The sequence below is a fragment of the Nelumbo nucifera genome, chromosome 5 (assembly GCF_055504915.1).
Source record: "Nelumbo nucifera cultivar China Antique chromosome 5, China Antique-T2T, whole genome shotgun sequence".
NCBI classification, from domain to species: Eukaryota; Viridiplantae; Streptophyta; class Magnoliopsida; order Proteales; family Nelumbonaceae; genus Nelumbo; species Nelumbo nucifera.
In genome coordinates, this window is record NC_142653.1 from 9,078,318 (window position 1) to 9,099,074 (window position 20,757).

Genomic DNA, 20,757 nt, shown 5'->3' on the forward strand with positions numbered 1-20,757 from the left:
GCCGTCTGTGGGAAGACTTCAAAAAGCCTCCCCTAACCTTTAACCCTCTCTCTCTCTCAAAGAAACCTTAGCATCCATGGCTTCCTCCAGCATCAACAGGCACAACGCCGACTTGAATGCTATAGGGGAACACCCTCAGCCCGCCACTGTATGCATCGGACAGTTCACCATCTCCCTCTCGGCGGACAGAATCCCTAGCCTCAATGCACCGGGCACGGTGGCACCTGTGAATGTTCCCCTTCCCCTCCCTATCGAGACAACCTTCGCCGAACTGACCGTTGTCCCTCTGGCGACTAGCAAGAACCAGCTTGACGACTTGATGCAGTGCATGCGGGCAATGCAAGCCGGTCAAGACCTCCCCTCACGGCGGGCACCTTCACCGAGGGGAAGCTTCCCAGCTTTAGAACCCCTCCAGAAGCCAGGCCACATCCCCGGGTAGGAGGGAAAGACTAATTACACCCGTTTCGCAGCTCGCCGACGGATCAGGAACCTGCTTGCCGATCAAGTCAGCACTTCGGCACTCTAAGTTCGAGCTCCCGCTCGCAGAGAACCAATTCGGCGTCCTGGCCGAGGCAAGCAGCGCCAATACCTGGCAAGCAGCGCCGAGTATGGGCCCATCGAGCTCGGCAACACCGAGGCAAGCAGCGCCAATACCTGGCCTTCCAAGCAGCTGCGGAGGCACCGGCGAAGTCGCCGAACTACCACCTGCGTCCTGCCCGAGCTCCGAGGTAAAGAAGAAGCAAGCTCGGACGAGGTAAATGTTGCCCCTATTCTTTCAGTCCCTTCCTCTAGACAAGTATGATGGGTCCTTTGACCCCAATGACCACGTCGATGTTTTCCAATCCCAAATGCACCTGGCATGAGCCAGCGAGTCCTGCATGTGTGTGGCCTTCACTACCACCTTCAGGGGAGTCGCCCGCACCTGGTACAGGAACCTGACCCCGGGTCGATAAGAAGCTGGACCCAATTCGTGCAAGTCTTCACCGCGCACTTTGTTACCAGCAAGTGGTGCCCCCGAACCAAGGAGAGCCTCCTTGGAATAGTCCAGAGGGAAGGAGAGCATCTGAGGCTATGTCAAGCGGTTCAATGACGCGTGCTTGCAGATACCGCGCCTAGACCCCGCGGTACAACTCGCGGCAGCCAAGAGGGGTGTGACACACAAGGAGTTCAAGTGGCACATGGTAGTCAACCAGCCCGCGACCGTAGCTGAATTCCTCAAGCTCGCGGACAAATTCATAAGGACAGAGGAGGAGATCAACCAAAGGACTGAAAGTGGGATTGAAAAAAGGAAGAGGGAAGGCGAACCCTCCAACCCAGATGATAGGAGAAAGAAAGACCCACCTCGGGGGACGAAGCCAAGCTAGTCGTTCCGAGCTCCCATAGTAGGTCGGACAGACTACACGTCCTTAAACGCGAAGCGGGCCGAGATCTTAATGACGATCAAAGACACCTCGTATGTGAAGTGGCCACCTCATCTGAAGGGGAACTCGAACGAGAGGAATAAAAACTTGTATTGCAGTTTCCATAGAGACCACGGTCATAGTACAGAACATTGTAATAATCTTCGCGATGAGATAGAGGAACTCATCCGTCGCGGGTACCTAAGAAATTTTGTACAGCATAATAATAATAACAATAATAGCAATAAGACAGGTCGGCAGGGAGAGCACAGTAGAGATGCTCCTGAGTCCAGCAGCCGGCCAGCAGAACCACAGAAGCAGCCCCCGGAGGAAAGACCAGTTCGGGGAACAATCCACGTGATTGTTGGAGGATCGATTGTAGCAGGGCGCAGCAGCTCGGGCATCAACCCGGGAGGCCGCCAGAGAAGAACAAAATCCGCCAAAGCGGCCTAGGACGGAAGACCCCATATTCTTCACCGAAGACAATGTGCATGGGGTCCACTACCCCCACGACGACGCACTTGTCATAAAGGTGAAGATCAACGACTTCGAAGTTCAGCGCGTACTCATTGACTCCAGCAGTTCGGCAAACATCCTTTTTAAAGCATCCTTCGACAAACTCCAGTTTCGAAAGAATGACTTGAAGCCCGCGAACACCCTGCTGGTCGGCTTCAGCGGAGAAGAGGTCAGACCCCTAGGAAAGGTCACAGTACCCGTGGAAGTCGACACGTGGCCTAGCACGGTAAGACTCAGTCACAATTTCTTGGTAGTTGCAACCCCCTCCCCCTACAATGCCATAGTAGGTCGGTCGATCACCCACGCTTTAAAGGCCATGGTGTCTACTTACTATTTAGCCATGGATTTCCCAACGGACTTCGGCATCGGGGTAGTGCGGGGCGACCAGCTCGAGTCCCGCAAGTGCTATGTCGCCGCCCTCAAGGGAAAGGCCAAGGTAATCAGAGACCTCGAACTGGAGCGACCGGTGGAACATGACGAGGAGCGAGCTGCACCAACAGAGGAAACTGTTCCCATCCCTGTCTCGGCAGAAGACCCAGCCAGATCACTTCAGGCCGGTGCGTCCTTGGAAGAACCCTTGCGATCCGAACTGGTACGTTTCTTACTCAGTAACTTAGATGTTTTCGCTTGGTCTGCGGAAGAAATGTCCGGCATAGACCCTAAGGTCATAAGTCACAAGCTCAATACTGACCCTGTAGTTAGGCCCATTAGACAGAAGAAACACAACTTAGCCCTAGAACGCTGGAGGGCGGTCGATGAGGAGGTCGAGAAAATCTTCGCAGCAGACTTCATAAGGGAAGTTCATTACCCGAGTTGGGTACCCAATCCCGTTCTGGTAAAAAAGGCGAACCGCAAGTGGCGCATGTGCGTCGACTACACCGACCTGAACCGAGCTAGCCCGAAAGATTGCTTCCCCCTCCCCAGGATTGACTGCCTAGTGGATGCGACCTCGGGACACGAGTTGCTAAGCTTCCTAGATGCCTACTCGAGCTACAACCAAATCAGGATGGACCCTACCGACGAGAAAAAATCGCCTTCATAACCGAATTCGGCCTGTATTGCTACAAGGTTATGCCCTTTGGACTGAGAAATGCTGGGGCAACCTTTCAAAGGCTTGTGAATAAGCTGTTTCAATCCTTACTTGGCACAAAGATAGAATGTTATGTAGACGACATGGTCGTCAAGACACAGTTTTCGCATGAATTAATACAAGATCTGCATTCTGTCTTTCAAATTCTGCGTCAATTTAACATGAAACTAAACCCAAATAAGTGTGTCTTCGGTGTCACCTAGGGTACATCGTCAACCAACACGGTATTGAGGCCAACCCGGACAAAATAAAGGCCATCATAGATATGAGACCACCCCGAAAAGTGAAAGAGGTTCAGAGGCTAAATGGCAGAATAGCTGCCCTGAGTCGTTTTATGTCTAAATCAGCAGACCGTTGCCTGCCCTTCTTTAAGGCAATGAAAAGTAAAGGGTTCGAGTGGAACCCGGAATGCCAGCTCGCGTTTGACGAGCTCAAAAGATACCTCGACAGTATCCCAGTATTGACCCGGCCTGAAGAGGGCGATGTTTTAGAACTATACCTCTCAGCAAGCGACGAAGTGGTCAGTTCGGTACTGATAAAGGAAGCAGATCGGGTCCAACGACCCATCTACTATGTTAGTAAAATTTTGCAGGGAGCAGAAACGAGATGTCCAGAGATAGAAAATCTAGCCTATGCGCTGGTCATTGCGGCCCGCAAACTCCGTCTGTACTTCCAAGCCCATACCATCATCGTCCTCACCGACAAACCCTTGAGGCAAGTATTGCTCAGGCCCGAGGTCTATGGTCGATTTACGAAGTGGGCCATCGAACTCAGTGAGTACGACCTCTAGTACAAGCCACAAACCACTATCAAAGCCCAAGCCTTGGCTGATTTTGTTGCAGAATGCACGTTCAGCTCCGAGGTCCTTAGCCCGGTTGAGCACGAGGCTCCCAGTTCAGGTGATCTCGGTGCTCCCAGGCCGGTTGAGTCCGAGCCCCGTGAGGTCGCACCCAGTTCGGTATCTCTCCTAGTTAGGCCGAGCGCGAACTGGGATGAAGAGACCTGGATCCTTCACGTGGATGTCTCCTCAAATCTGCAGGGCAGCGGAGCCGGTGTGGTTCTTCACGGTCCGAGTGGCACGAAACTGGAGTACGCGCTACGCTTCGAGTTTGTGGCATCCAACAATGAGGCGGAATACGAGGCATTGATAGCTGGGCGAACCCTGGCGCAAGAGGTAAAAGCAAAACACATAGTTATCTGCAGCAATTCCTAGCTCGTGGTCAACCAAGTTTCAGGCGAATACGAAGCCCGCGAGCCAACTATGATCGCCTACTTGGCAAAGGTAAAAGAGGCCCTGCTTAACTTCCAGTCACACTTCATCAAGCAAATCCCGAGGTTAGAGAACGCTGAGGCCGATGCCCTATCCCGGCTAGCCAACACCAGCGACAACACCATGAGAACTGTGTACATAGATGACTTACCTCGGCCTAGCATTCTCGGGGGGGCAGAGGAGGTCGCTCCTGTCGCCCAAGCAGAGCCGAGCTGGATCGATTCACTTGCGAGCTTCCTGCTACATGGAACCCTCCCCGCAGACTGCAACACCGCCAGAAGGGTAGAGCGCCAAGCAGCTAAATACGTCATAATAGACGGACGGCTGTACCGGAGATCCTACACGCTCCCCTACCTGCGCTGCTTGCGGCCTCCCGAAGCCGAGCATGTACTCCACGACATTCATGAAGGTCTGTGTGGCGGACACCTGGGGGGCAGGGCCCTCGCTCAAAAAGCACTACGACAAGGGTACTACTGGCCAACAATGAAAGCAGACGCCGTTGGGCTAGTCAGGAAATGCGATAAGTGCTAGAAGCACGCCAATATTCACCACCAGCCCGCCGCCGACCTCAAGTATCTCACCAGCCCATGGCCCTCCGCACAGTGGAGCATCGATCTACTCGGACGATTCCCACCAGCAACAGGTGGGAGAAAGTTCCTAGTGGTGGCGGTAGACTACCTCACGAAGTGGGTTGAAGCTGAACCTCTCGTAACAATCACAGCTCGAAACGTCCAGAACTTCTTCTAGAAGAACATAGTGTACCGCTTCGGGCTACTTCGGATATTGATATCCGACAATGGCAAGCAGTTCGAAGACATCAAATTCCAAGAATGGTGCCAGGACATGGGGATCCGGCAAAACTTCATGTCAGTCGTGCACCCACAAGCAAACGGTCAGGCAGAAGTCATGAACAGAGTTAATTTTCGTGGACTGAAGGCCAAGCTAGACCGAGCTAAAGGGTTATGGGCGGACGAGCTGCCCAGCGTTCTATGGGCATACCGAACTACAGAGAAAACCGTCACCAGAGAAACCCCCTTCAACCTCACCTATGGTACAGAGGCAGTTATCCCAACTGAAATCGAAATCCCCTCACTTCGGCTGGAAGCGTACAATGACGGTGCCAATAACGACGAGCTACGTACCAACCTCGACCTGCTCGACGAGGTGAGGGACCTCGCATACATCAGGACCACAGCATACCAGCAAAGGGTAGCTCGGTACTACAACGCCAGAGTCAAGAAGCGAAACTTCCACATCGGTGACTTGGTTCTCCGCAAGGTCATGGTACCTGAGCCCGACGTCGGCAAACTCGGGCCGAACTGGGAAGGACCTTACCGAATAAAGAGAGCACTTGGAGGAGCGTACGAGCTCGAGACCCTGGAGGGTAGGAAAATACCCCAAGCTTGGAACATCATTAACCTAAGGCAATATTACCTATAAGTTGTCGAACTGAGCGGACTTTAAATCACTCCTGAGAGCCTAAGGGCCAGAATGCTGAAGTAACAAAAACCTTGGCACCACAAGACCCGACCACCTCTCTGGCGTGGGCAAGAAACCTAGGAAAATATCCTGAGTTAAAAGCGTCGAGCTGAGGATGACCTTGGGAACTCATCAACGCAAGCTAAGTGTTAGTACCAAAGGAGCATGCAGCACGGGTACGAAACCCAGGGTGTAAAGCTCGCTCCAAGACAGGTAGAGAACAGATCGGTTATATAGCCTTACTATGTCAGCTCGCCTCAAGGAATCCCCCCGTCTCGGGGACCTAACTCTATGCAGTTCGACAACATAATCACTTCGGCAAAAAGAAACACTTACGCAACACTTACGCAGAAAAAGGTATTTCATTACTAATATTTGCTTTACAATGTTCACAAGAAAAGAAAGGAGAAATGAGCTCGCAGGCTCGACACATCACTTCGGGATCACAGGCCCGATACACATCACTTCGAGGCTTCATCCCCTTTACCCTCAGAAGGGACGTCGGCAGAACTCAGGGGATCGACCTCGTCGTCAGAATCCAGATCTTCATCGGCCGCAGCAGCCATCTCCGGAGTAATGCACGAAGTGGTGATGGCACGAATGTCAAGCTCAGGGTAGGTGTGCCTTATCATCCACCTGCTCAGCTTGAAGCCCCTCCGGTATGAGCCCACCATCAGGTCGTCAAAGTGCTCCGACGCGATGTAATCATCGACGGCCTTCACCTTGGTATCCTCAAGGGCCTGGAAGAATATCTCGAATTTCTCCTTGATGTCGGCCTTGAGGTATTCCACCTTGTGCGCCAGGACACCCTTCGAAGTCGCGAGGTGCTTCACAACGAGCCTTAGAGCGTCGTTCTCCCTCCGGAGCCTCTCCAGTTCGCTCATCTTAGCCGAAGCTTCACCTTCAAGGCGGTGGACTCGCTCCCGAACTGACCCCAGAGCCTCTTCGGCAGTTCGCGCCCGCTCCTGAGATGACCCCAAAGATTCTTCGGCAACTTGTGTCCGCTTCAGGTTCCTCTTTGCCTGAATTATCAGGGCGTGAATAGAGGAGTTCGCCTGCCAAGCAAAGAGTCAGTTCGGCAAGAAAATAAAAGAGAATGAAAAAAGCACAAAGGGAAGACTTCGACAACTTACCACATGACGTGAGACGCAACACGTGCGCCGATTTAGCTGATAGGGAGCTCGGACCAGGCCGTGACCTCGCTTGAGTACACGGCCTTCTGGATCTTGCGAAGAGCGCAGCTCGGAGTTAGCACACTGCCAACCACCTCCTGGCTCCCCGAGCTGGAGAAAACAGTTGGAGTCCGAGAGGCCTCCGTAGTCTCAGCCTCCCGAGCCTTTGCAGCGCCGGGCTCCGTTGCCATCTCGGGAAGGTAGCTCGCTTGTTTCTTGAGCATAAGAAGGGCAGAAAAAATTTCTAAGTCTAAGGGGATGACGAACTCGCAACAGAGGGATATGGTCCCGACAAGGTTGCGAATAGAGTTCGGGTGAAGTTGACCTACCGAGACGCCGAAGTGGTTCAGGACTTCGACGATTAAAGGGTGAAGAGGAAGGCGCAGCCCAGCAATGAGCTGCTCCTGGAAAACCACGATCTCATCTGGATCGTGCTCCCAAGGGAAGTTGCCCGAAGGTAAGCTATATGCATACTCCCCGGGCAGGTTGAACTGACGAACAAGAGACCGAAGTCTCTCAGACGTCATAGTAGAAGGTCCGAACGTGTCCAGCATCCGAACCCGACACGAAGTGGACTCTAGGCTACCCAGGGTGACCCGGGTTGAAGGCCCTACCTCGGGCTCATCAAGAAGGCTGTCAAAGGAGTAAGGACGGCCCGAGGTCTCCGCCTCAGGCCCTTCTAGAAGGTTATCTAAACTACCCGAACTACTAGAACTAGACATCGCGAAAGGAAAATGAAAGGAAATTGAAAATGCTAAGGGGACTCACCAAAGAAAACGCTACCGAACTAAGGAGAATGACGCGAGCTGGGGACTTTGGACGCGAGCTCAAGGAACGATCGTTGAAATTTGGCGAAGGAAGAGTGACCAGGGACCCCATTATTTATAGCCGCTGTACCCGCGCATCAACGATCGAGATCGAAGCCATCCAATGGCTCTCAGGAAAACCGGCTGCACGACCACCGAGGTGAAATCAGTTTAGCACGAATTTTTGACGTCCGATAGTTGATAAATCGTTTGACGTCCGCGCGTGAGCTGTACACGACCCGGGCTGACTCTGGTCGAGCCGCGCTGACCCTGGTTGAGCCAAGAACATAAGCGGGTCAGACCGGGGAATCTTTGAATTGGACTAAGCACGCCACGGAGCAAATCCACCCGTTAGTCCGTGAACTCCCCACACCGGGTCAAGACCCCGGGCATGGGGAGTGGGGGGCAATTGATGGAGGTAGATTTGGCCCGACCCCTTGGCTCTGTGACACGTGGAAGAAGATAAGATGACCTGGCAGGAACGCCAGCTCAGCACGATGATTTAGCACGGCCATATCCCGAAGAGAGGCCCGAACTCCTGAGCTCCTCAAAGAGAGGCCCGAGCTCCCCAAAAGGAAACCCGAACTCTCTCTAAAGAATCCCAAGGCTAACAGCGAAGCCCGCAAGGGGCAAGACCGGGGCCAGCCCACCTTGAGCCAGTTCGGACCATGTGCCAGCACTTCGGGACAGTAGGATCTGCTCATCCGAGCTCAAGACTTCACCTCGTGCACCACTCCGGCACTTCGGCTCCCGGTCGCACGACTGTGAAACTGTATTTGACATCCGTACTCTGAGGCAGCACGCCTGACTGATTTGGGTCTGACAAACAGCAATCACGCCGTAACGGCCACCTGCCACCGCCATCTCAGTTGTGGTAGAGACGACCCTGACAGAGAGGACAGTGGCGGTTATACCTGCGCCCCACAGAGGCGGTTATGCCTGACTTAGCAGAAATTTGGGAGTAAGTGCACCAGGTGGCTATAAGAGGCCTCCCTCCCCCCCCCCCCCCAAGAGAAAGAGGCATGTGATATTTTGTGCTTTCTGGTCGTGAAATCCATTATTTCCCGTTGCCTTCTCAAGAGCACTAACTTGAGCTTCGGAGTGTTCCAATAGGGTTCCTCCCTAGAAATCCCCAGCTTCTTCCTTGTTTCAGGCACCTTCAGCTCCGTCAGAGGCGAGGTAACCGGCAGCTAGGACCGACCGGATTGTGCATCATCATAAATAATGGGCAATTTGAAATTCAAATTACCCAGGTTATTTGATTTTACCAAATCGATGGTCAATGGGGTGTCCTTATTTTATTGGTTGGCCGTAAGATTTTATTTTAGGTTTTTAACTATGCTTTCCATTGTCAAAAGAAAGCAGCAAGTATATATATATATATATATATATAAGTAGAAACATTCCACCTCATCACTCCCTTCTCCCTCTCTCATTTGTGCACCTCATCATGCCTGGCTCACCCTTCTTTCCTCTATGTTTATCCCTTTGGATCTTCCTAAAATTTATCCTAGAATCTCTTTCTACCAAAATCTAATCTAATCTAGCCGAGTGGCATCACTATCCCCCACTTTCTCCTAAATTATCTATGATTCATATTTATCACCTAAATTATCTCTAATTTAGTAGAGAGTTTCTTTCCTAAATTAACTCTAGTTCCTAATTATCCTCTACCCCACTTTTCATCTATATCTATTAAAAAAAAAGTTTGAAATAAAAAATTTAAGAATTATTTAAATATTATAAAAATATCACAGAATTAATAATATTCATATTATTAATAATTTTATACTTTATGAAATTCATAACGAAATTGCTATTAAAAATATAAATTATAATTATATGAATTATTCAATTTAAATATAATTAAAACAATAAAAACTAAAAATATTATTTAAAATTTTCAATAACTAAATATTAAAAACATTATATAACAAGATATTTAATAATATGTAATAACTTTAAAATAAATAGAATTTAAATAAAAAGGTTTTAAATATGTTACACTTTATTTAAAAATTTAAATAACGAAATTATGTAATGAATTTTAAATAACTAAATGATAAATAGTTAAAATAACTAAATAAAGAAATTTTAAATAATTAAAATAACAAAATTATATAATAAAATTAAAACTTTTATTAAAAGTAGAAATTCGTTATAATGGAATCCATAATATTTGAATTAATAATGATTTTATATTTTATAAATTAATAATGAAATTATGTAATAATAGTATAACTTATAATTTTATGGAATATGAAATTCAATAAATAAGTAATATTGAAATAACAAAATAGTGATATTATTTAAATAGATGAATAATATTGCAAATAACTAATTTTAAATATTTTAGATAATAAAATAATTATAATAGATTTAATAATATTTGATAATAAGAATATAAAATATAAATAATTTACATTTTTAAATATTATTGAAATAATGAAAAATAGATTAAATAATTTAGAGGTATTGAAGCTTTCAAATAACAAAAATAGGTAATGACTTTCAAAAAAAAACGTTTTAATAGATATTAAAAATAGAATAATAATTTCAATTATTAATGTACTAATAAAAAAACATTATTTCACTTATATCAATTAATAATTCTAGAAAATAAATTTCAAAAATTGATATTTATTAACAATAATTTTAAAATATTAATCTATATTTATTTTATATTTATATATACTAAAATTTATATTTATTGTATTTTTAGTAATTATTTGTTGTATTTTTATGATAAATAAATTTTCAATAATTATGTATAAATCTATTTTTGTTTTGTTATTTAATAGAAAAGTTTCAATAATTATTGGAGATTGAACAATTGCTATTTATTAGAGATTAAACTATTAGTTTACCTAAAATTAGGAATGCTTGCGGGTTGGTTTTGTTCAATTGTAGGTTGTTTGGCCAACCAAATTGACGTGGATGGGTTGGAGAGTTGGTTACCCGAAACCAACCAACCATTAGTGAAAGCCATCAAACTCGAGTTATATTGGTTTGATTGGTTGGTTCAAAAGATTTAAACTTAAAAAAATTAAATTTAAAAATTACAATGGTATTATTAAAAAATAAATTAAAAATTTTTAATTTGTAATATAAAATATTATAAACTAAGAAATATGGGAATTTTCCCACTTTTCCATATAAAAAAATTACATTGAAAATATAGGGCCCATTTGGCAAGTCTTTTCATGTCGTCTTTCATCTATTAGAAGCCTAGAAGACTGATTTTAGGTTTATTCCCGTTTGGTTCGCGAAAGATCTAACTACCAAAAGCCGGAGCGTCGAAAGACATGAGAAGCCCATTTTGGGCTGATTTCGGGAAGCTCCAAGTGGAGCTTTTCACGTCTTTCTCGCTTTATTCTCGCATGGAAAGACACACAAAAAGATGCGTGATAGCCAAACTAGCTTCGGGCTGCTCAAATCTTCATGCAAAAGATCAATGCGTCTTTTGACTTCAGAACTACCAAAAGATCTTCCCAAAAAGCTCAATGGTTTTTGTCAATTTACAAATGACTAAACCGTAATTCACCCAACCTGGTTAGGTTGGGAAATTGTTGAAGCAAAACCCACCAAAAATACTAGAAAACCAACCAACTCGAGTCGAGTTGGGTCGTATTGGTCGGTTTCACTGATTTGATGAATAACCTAGCTGAAATTAATTATTGTTATTTTTGTATTGTAAAAAATTATTAAAAGTAGTATATAAAATATAACTAATTATTAATTATTTAAAAGATTAAAATATAAAATAATTGTCTACTCTTATATGCTTTTATTGTTTAGCTTTTACTTAACAAAACTCGTGTGTCAATGTAAACTAGTGACGAGAACAAGCGATTATAACATATCAAAACCCACTCCAATTCCTGATTGTGTTAGGCAATTTCTTTGAATTGTATGAAATACCTTCGGTAAAGAAAATGAAAGAAAGGCCTAGGGTCTTAATAAGCCCAAAACCGTTCACCAGTTAGAAACCACTAAGTGGCAACATGTTGAGGGCAAAGTTGTCAATTAATGAGCTACGAGCTACCCTAGTCGTAGCCAATTACGAGCTAACCTGTCTTGGCGAGCTAACTTGGTCCTGATGAGTTATGAGCTAACCTAGTCCTAACGAGTTGATCTAGCACCAGCTCATAACATGCACAAACAACATATGGCCGAGTTAATCAGAACATCAATGCCAGTGCACTCCATGCAGGCCCATTGCCTATCATGTGCATACAACATGTCAACCAAGGGTGTGACAAGTGGACCGAGCTCCGACCACGCATGAGAGATGTGTCGGTTCTTGGATGAGCCCCTCTCCTATAAATGAGTCCCCCGTTCAATTAGGAGGGTAGAACACTGCTTACACTACTATGCACAGGATAGGTTAGACACCTCAATACATGGAGCTCTCTAGTTGGACCAGCTCCCCTTACAAGCTATTCAGCTCAACACATAGAGCTCTTTAGCTCTCCCTACAAGCTCTTCAGCCCATCCATACGCGCTCTCCAGCTCACCTTATAAACTCACTAGCTCTCTTCATGAGCCCTTGAGCCCTCTAGCTCTCCACACGATCTCCCACCTCATCTCACTAAGATCTCCAACTCACCTTATTTTCCCTTGGCGTTACTGACTTAACTATCGGAATTCATGCCCCTGAAATGTCACCTCGAGGCCTCTGATGTATCTTATAGTTACATGTCTCTCAGCAGCCAAGGTGACGCCTTACTCAAGCACCTTTCCATCCTTGCCCTTGTGGGCAATTTTGATCTTCATCAGGTCTTTTAGGCTATGTTTGGTTTGAAGGAAAAGGTAGGGAAATGTAGGAAAACCCATGGTTTTCAAAACCGGACTGGATCGGAAAAATCGGGAACCGGTCACCTGACCAGTTCCGTTTTACTCCAAAATCTCTTTTTTCCCCAAAACCGTTGATTTTGGTCAGCAAACCGCTGAACTGGCTGGTTAACCGTTCAAACTATTCAAACCTTTGACCGTTTTCCATTTTTTTAATTTTTTTTGTTAGAACAGGCTGATCGTTCGGGTCGAACGGTTGGACCATTCGAATCGATAATCGGACCCTTGACCAATTCGATCACTGGTTCATTTTTAAAAACCATGGGAAAACCTATATAAAGTTTGTAAAAGTTTCCTTACCTTTCCCTTACTTTCCCTACTTTTTCTTTCAAACCCAACACAACTTAGCGTTTTTGATTTCTATAATGTGTAGGGTTAAGTTCGTTTGTTTGTTTCAGGGAAAGATCTTTCTATTCATTTAACACCCTAAGCTTGGGATTGAACGGATTCTTTGCCCCGGTTCGAATAATTACGTTTTGTCTACTTAAAATACCAAAAAAAGAAAATGAGCATCACAACTCAAATAGATTTGAAATTAGGAACACAGTGCTCTTTTTTCATGATTTAGTGTCCCCAATTTCTGTTCGGTGAGGAAATTTCATGACCCGAGTCAAGCCTATGATGTTTGTGGTCTATGGTGGGTTAGAAAATTATGCAAGAATAGACGTATAAAACGGATCGTGCTGCCTGCGGCTCGGCACGACTTGACATGAGACTGTGGGCCGTGTTAGGTCAGGCCTGAGTTTTCAAGTCCATAGAATGGCACGGGATGGCAGGACCGAAAAAGCTGTGCTGCCCACAGCTCATGTGTTGTCATAGCCTAGCCTGCGGTACAGCCCACACACATATATATATATATATATATATATATATATATATATATATATATATATATAATTTTATTATATTATTTCATTTTATTATTGCATATATAAACAACTATGTACATCAAAATTCATATAAAATAAAATTTTAAGATCCTTTTAATTATTTGTCTATTTTTTTTAATTTATGTTAAAATTTTCATTATTTTTTTTTCAAAAAAAAAAAAAGACTTAACCCGATCTGTGGTCTCGACTTAGTCCAAGACTCAACCCATAGACCAACCCAACCAATAACAAAGCACGACACAGCACTAACCTGTACGGGTTTGGACCATAAACCATGCTGGGCCGACCCCCTGCAATAAGTCGGACCATATCCGATCCAGCCGAATTTGGATACCTTCCTTAATTCTAATAAATCGGATGGGATCGGGAAAAGTTAACAGATCGAATTCGAATATATCCCATTCCGATCCGCCACGATTAAATAATATAATAATATATTATTTATATTATATCATAATTTTTTTTATTAAATTTCAATGTAGTTGGATTCAAATCAGACATTCGATAAGATATTTCAATTCGGATTCAAATCATATATTTTTATAAGATCGGATCGGATATTACTCTTTACCTAATCCCATCCGATCCGTTTGCAGGACTCCACCTTTTCGTTCTAATTTTTTTACGCCTTTTGATTCTAAATTTGTAATCACATAATATAATCTGATATGATGCTATCGACCATCCAACATGCTTCCCTATAATCATTTTTTTAACACTTTTTTTTTTGGGAAAATTTCTGATTAGTACGCTGTATTTTGGGCCTAGTGCTATTTTGGTCATTAATTAGTTGTTAATCAGTCATTAAGTGGCATTTGAAAAAAGCACAAATGCCCTTCAAGTCTTATTTAATTTTCTTTATCAAGTATCTAAATATTAACAAAAAAAATAAATAATAATCCCAAATTTTTGCCTTTCCATTCAAGAAAGTTGGGATCACACTTGAGTGGACATTATTCTGGTGACCCCAACTTTCTTGAATAGAAGAGGCAATGATTTGAGACTGTTAATTTTTTGTCAATATTTGGATGGTTGATAAAGAAAATTAGATGATACTCAAAGGGCATTTATGTCTTTTTCAAATGCCACTTAACGACTGATTAATAGCTAGTTAACAATAGGTACTGGATTGTCATGCTTTGAAAGTTTGGGTACTGAATTGTTGCATTTTAAAGTTTAAGAACCAAAGTAGCACTAGACCCAAAGTACAAGGTACTAATTGGGAATTTTCCTTTTTTTTTTTTTTACTTTATACTAGATTATTATATAAGAAAAAAAAATAGGAAAGATAAACTTTTTAAGGGCAAATTTCTTAAAATACCTCTATGGTTTAGGAAATTGACTAGCTCTACCCCTATTGTTTATAACCTGTCTTAAAGTACCCTTAAGTTTTCTGACAATTGACTACCTTCAACCTTGCTGTTAGCATCTGTTAATATTCCATCACAATTTGTGCATTTCTGACACCATGTGATGTATATATATATATTTTTAAACTCAATATTACCCTTTTATGATCAACAACGAGCCAAACATAATGGCTAACACCTCCATTCACACCCATCTTCTAATCTGCATTGTATTGCTTCCTGTAGATACATTATTGCTTTTGGATTAGAAAACTAAGCACAACACCATTGATGATGGAGTTAAGATGGAAAGCAACTGGTTGTAGAACAACACTGGCGGAAGATTCAACGGCAGCAGGCAGTTCACATTAGTAGCTGGAGACATTCACAATTGCAGAAATCTGAGAGGTAGAGAGGTAGCAGCAGACACAAGACTAAGATTAATATTTTTTTCTTCAAATGACCGAACTCACCAGTAGTTTTTCAAGCAGAAATGGAATTGCAAAGATAAAGGGGAATATGATAAGATGGGAAATACACGAAATTTGATTGAATGCCTAATCTATGAAAAACCGAAAAATTGAACCGAACCGAGAAAATTGAATCATAAAATGCGGTTAATCAAATCAACCGATTTAGTTTTGGTTCAAGATTTTTGAAAAACCGAAGGACTGGTTCGATTTCGGTTAACCTAAAAAAAAACCGATGGTTAATTGAACTGTCTGGTATATGTATTTATATGTATTATATATATATATATATATATATATATATATATATATATTCATCATATATATATATACTTATATTATATTTATAAATATATTATATATTATATATTTTTAAAATATTTATAATATATTATATATCATTTATTCTTATAATATTATATATATTATAAATATAAAAAAAAAACTGAAAAAAATGAAGAATTAAACCGGTCAAAAACCAAAACCGATTAACTGGTGGTACCAATTTAATTTTGATTTGGAGAAATGAAAAACCGATACCACCCTATGATTCGATTAACCGAACGTTAAACACCCCTCGCATGGCTATCACAACCTAAGAATAAAGAGATTAAATGAAAGAGAGGATGACTCGACACGACCAATTGCAAAAGAGATCCAAAGACAAAAGCATGACACGCAACTATCACAACCTAAGAAAAGAGAGATTAAACGAAACAGAGGATGACTCGACACGACTAATTGCAAAAGAGATTCAAAAACAAAAGCATGATACGCAAGGCATGCGTGGTACTTGATTTGTAGATCCAAGAACATGGCCGCATTCAGTGTTAGCTTGATGGAAATTTTGCCATCGCCGTAGATGGGGAAGGTTGCATGTCGGCGACATGCCCATAATACCGATAAACGATTGACAATCTGCACCAAGAACTCAGTGTGGTGATGGTGAAGTTTCCTTAATCAGGTTTCTGTGCTGGAGAACCTATTGGCTACTACGGTAATGGTGAGAGTGTCAAGCAAATTAAATTTTTCGTCGGTTAGGTTTTATTTTGAAAACTTGATGAACAATAGAGGGTAAATTGGATATTTTATTTTTTTTATTAGCACTTATCAACAAAGTCAATTGTCAGAAAACCTAGAGATACTTTAAGACAATATATAAACAATAAGAGTAGAGATAGTCAATTTCCTAAATTATAAGGGTACTTTAAAAAATTTGCCCATTTTTTAATTAAAAGTTTATTGGAAAAAGATCTATTTAAAATAAATAAAAATTTATGGATAATAATATATTTAATTTAATAAAATAAAACAATAAATAATCACGGTCATCAAGCAATAGAGTGAAAGAGGGAGATATAACTTTTGTCATTGTATTTTGTTTTATATAGTGGAATAATTGTAAATAGTTAAATAATAATTAACTTAATTTAACAAAAAATAAATTTAGTAAAATAAATGAGATAAATAGAAAATCAAGTGAAAGAGTAAATATATACACGATCCTACGTCTTACATTGCTAGCAATAATAATTTGTTAGATTGTTAAATTATTAACTAATTAAATAATTTAGTAAATAAATAAATAAAACTTTATGTATTATCATCATCACAAGATTGGTAAAGGCTATCTCAAATTATTTAATTAATTTATTTAGCATTGTTAATGGGTCGGGTTGAACTATCGAACTATTAAGCCCATGAACATCCTTAGCCCAGTTCGTGGCCCAACCTGGCCTAAGACTTGGCCCACGGACCAGCCCAGCCTGCAGTACAACATGGGCCCATATAGGCTCGGGCTAAAATAAAGAATTAAGATCTTTTAATTTTTTTTGTCTATTTTTATAATTTATGTTAAATTATTTTTTTTTCATGTTTTTTAAAAAAAATGGCTTAGCCCGGTTCGTGGACTAGCCTAGCCTAAGACTTGGCTCGCGGACTAGCCCCACCCGTGGCATGGCATGGGCCTGTGTGGACTCAGACCATATATTATATATAATTTTATTTTCAATTTTATTGTACACATCAAATTTCATATAGAATAAAATTTTAAGATATTTTTTTAATTTGTTTATCTGTTTATTTTAATTGATGTTAAAATTTTTAAAAACATGGCTTGTGGCACAACACAGGCCCGTACGGGCTCTAGCCGTATATTATATACAATAATTATATAATATATAATTTTATTATATTATTGCATATATAAACAATTGTATACATCAAAAATCATATAAAATAAAATTTTAAGATATTTTTTAATTTTTTATCTATTTTCTAATTTATGTTAATTTTTTTCATTCTTTTTTTCAAAATTAAAAAAAAAACATGGATTAACCCAATTCGTAGCTTGGCTTGGCCTAAGACTTGGCTTGTGGACTAGCCCGACCTGTGACATGACACAGGTACACAGACTCGAGCCAAGGGTTAAAATGATAATTTTTGTGGTAATCACCTCCGAACGGCAGGCGGGAGATAGGGGTCTATGGATGTTTTTGTAAACTTAAAAGATAAATTTAAGAGAATTGGGAAAAAGTAAAGGGGAGTTTCAGGTAATAAGAGTATTTGTCAATTGTTTTTTTCTTGAATAATACATTATGGTTTTATTTATATTTTTGTAGGATAAATTTCATATTAGTACATTGTATTGTACTTTAGTTGTAGTAATTTCACTTTCTTCACTAAAAAATGTGCATTTTCACTTTAGTACCCGAACTATAAAATGTGCAACTACAGTCTCTGAATTTTCAAAATGCGCCACTTTAGTCCGTTAACGAACTGCCCTTGGCTGTTATAAATAATTATTACAAAATTGACAAAATGTTTCTTCCATTGCCAACGGATGAGGAGCATAAAGTACCCTAGTAATTGGTGGGTTGTTGATGACTTGGTCCCTTCCATATGTCTAGGGGTGTCAATTGGGCTAGATTCCAATCCGATTCGGTCCAATATAAGACAATTATAAATGGACTAGGTCCAATCCAATTCAATGAATATTTTGGATCAATTTGAATTGGTACAATTAAATATCAGGACCATCTAATCTGTTCAAATTCATTTTGATTTAAATAATTTCAACCAAAACCCGGTCTATTGACACATATATTCTTATCTTATATTAATGGATCAGATATTGGCTTAATCCAATCCAATCCAATATAAATTTGTTACGGACAAACCAAATCCAATCCAATCTAGTAAATATTTTTTTGACCAGATTGATTCAATCCAATATGTCTTGTTGGTTCATCCAATCCATCTAAATTGATTTTAGATTGTACATGATCCAATCTACCAGTCCATTGACACCCTTATATATACCGCCTATATTTGAGGGGACTCGTTCCATTCGTTCAAGATTGTTAAGTGTTGGTCAAAGAATTCTTAACTATGACTCCAAGGGATGACTTCAAAATGGCATCGGGGCATTCAAGAGGAGGTGGATTGGTGATGATTTTGGGTTTCTGTTTATCAATGTTCTAATTTAGTCTCACAAAAAATAATGTCTTCTTGTTAATGGTAATTTTGAGATTTTAAAAGTTTCAAATAGCATGTCATATTACATGCATCAAAGATAATTAATGGAATGCAAACATAGGACGTAAAGTGATAATTTTTAAAAGTTCAGATATTACAGTACAGTGCCACATTTTAAAGTTTAGGTATCAAAGTGAAACTACCAAATTAAAGAATACTAATTTACTAATATACAATTTGCCTTTTTTCTTTAATATAAATTTACTTGTATTTTCTTTAATATAATTTTACTTGTATGTATTGGGTTTAGTGATGGTTACCGGTGGACAACTCCCGATTTAGTCCCAAAACCCCAAATGGATATTCTCCATCACTCTCTCTCTCTGAAATTAGTTATAGGATGATCAAAATTCGGTTATCTTTACTTTTGAACTTGCTTACACACTTTCCGGGTCAGACGCACCTTTCAAATTAAAATTAAGCCAAAAACAACCGAGTGAAAAAGCTATGGGTGTTAAGTCGGGCAGATTGAGTCGGGTTTATGGTCAATATATATGTAAATTATGTATGTATGTATGTATGTATGTATGTATGTATAGACACACACATGTATGTATGAATGTGTATAGTTAGGCCAGGCCCCGAGCCGGGTTTAGGCTACCTAAGGGCTAGGCTCGAGGCCGGCCTAAAAAATAAAAAAAAGCCTGACTTCTTAGACCCGGACCTATCCTAAAGATTGAAAATCCAAGCCTAATCCATATAAAATTTTGAGCTGGGCCCGCCCCAATTGCATCTCTAGAAAATATAGGTGCAAATGGATTGGATCATGATCCAGTCCTATTTGGTCAAATTTGGATCCCCCACCCGGTTTGGATCTTTGGATCAGATTCAAATCACTCCTATTTGATCCGAGAAGATCCGATATGACTTTATAAATAAATATATATATATATATAATACATATATATGTTATTTATTTATTTATAAATACATTTTTTATATTATATTTTATAAATTTGTTAAATTATTTATTTTTATAAAAAACATGCATATATATAATGAAAATAATTAAAAAATACTTATATTTTTTGTTTTTTATTTTATTTAGATTAATATATTTTAATTTTCTTTTAATAATTTATTATTATTTTTAAATTGGATCGGATTTATTGATAGAATTCATAGTATAAATCCAATATAAACAGTGTTGAATCGAATTTGAATATACTCTGATTTAAATCCGATCCAATCTAACCCACTTTTTTTCCGTACTATTTCCAAAGATCGGGTAATTGACCCGGCCATAATACGAATCTGAAAGAGAACAAAACCATGGGATAGGACAATTTTACCCTGATTGGCTAGAAAAGGCCGAAGTTGAATCCAAGCTAGCAAAATGGAGGTTGGGATGCTTACAGCAGGCGGTCGTGAGAATACTTGTGAGAGACATTGTGAGCTACGACAAAAGAGAGGTTAGTGCGGAGTCCAGGTCCAATTCCCACCCAGCCATGCTGGCCTCTCGTCGGGGCGCGTGGGCGTGCAAGTGGGATCACATCACATGGGAGTTAAAGCGGGGTGAGAGAGACTCAGAGACGATAAAGCCTTTAAGTAACCAAACAAGTTATTTAATCACAAGAATCCATTGACGTTGGATTTGAGGACTGCCGAGTTTTGACTTGTATTGTTACTTTGTTGGACGACTTGGATCCCAGCGATATTACTTCGTGCCAAAAGTTCATCAGCGTGTCAGTCGATGGAGCGGGAAAGAATCTAGAGGTTGCCGCTAAATTCCACATAAGAAAAGGTTGAAGGCTCATCAGTCATCACTCCTAAAAGTAACTAAACTACGAAAAGAGAGTGCTGTTTGGCACAGCTTTGCTCTGCACTAGTGGATAGGATATAATAAAGAGCGGCGATGACCAGTGATTAGGCATCATGTCCCAGTGTGTGACAAACGGATGCTTCGGCTGCGACCGCCAGGCGC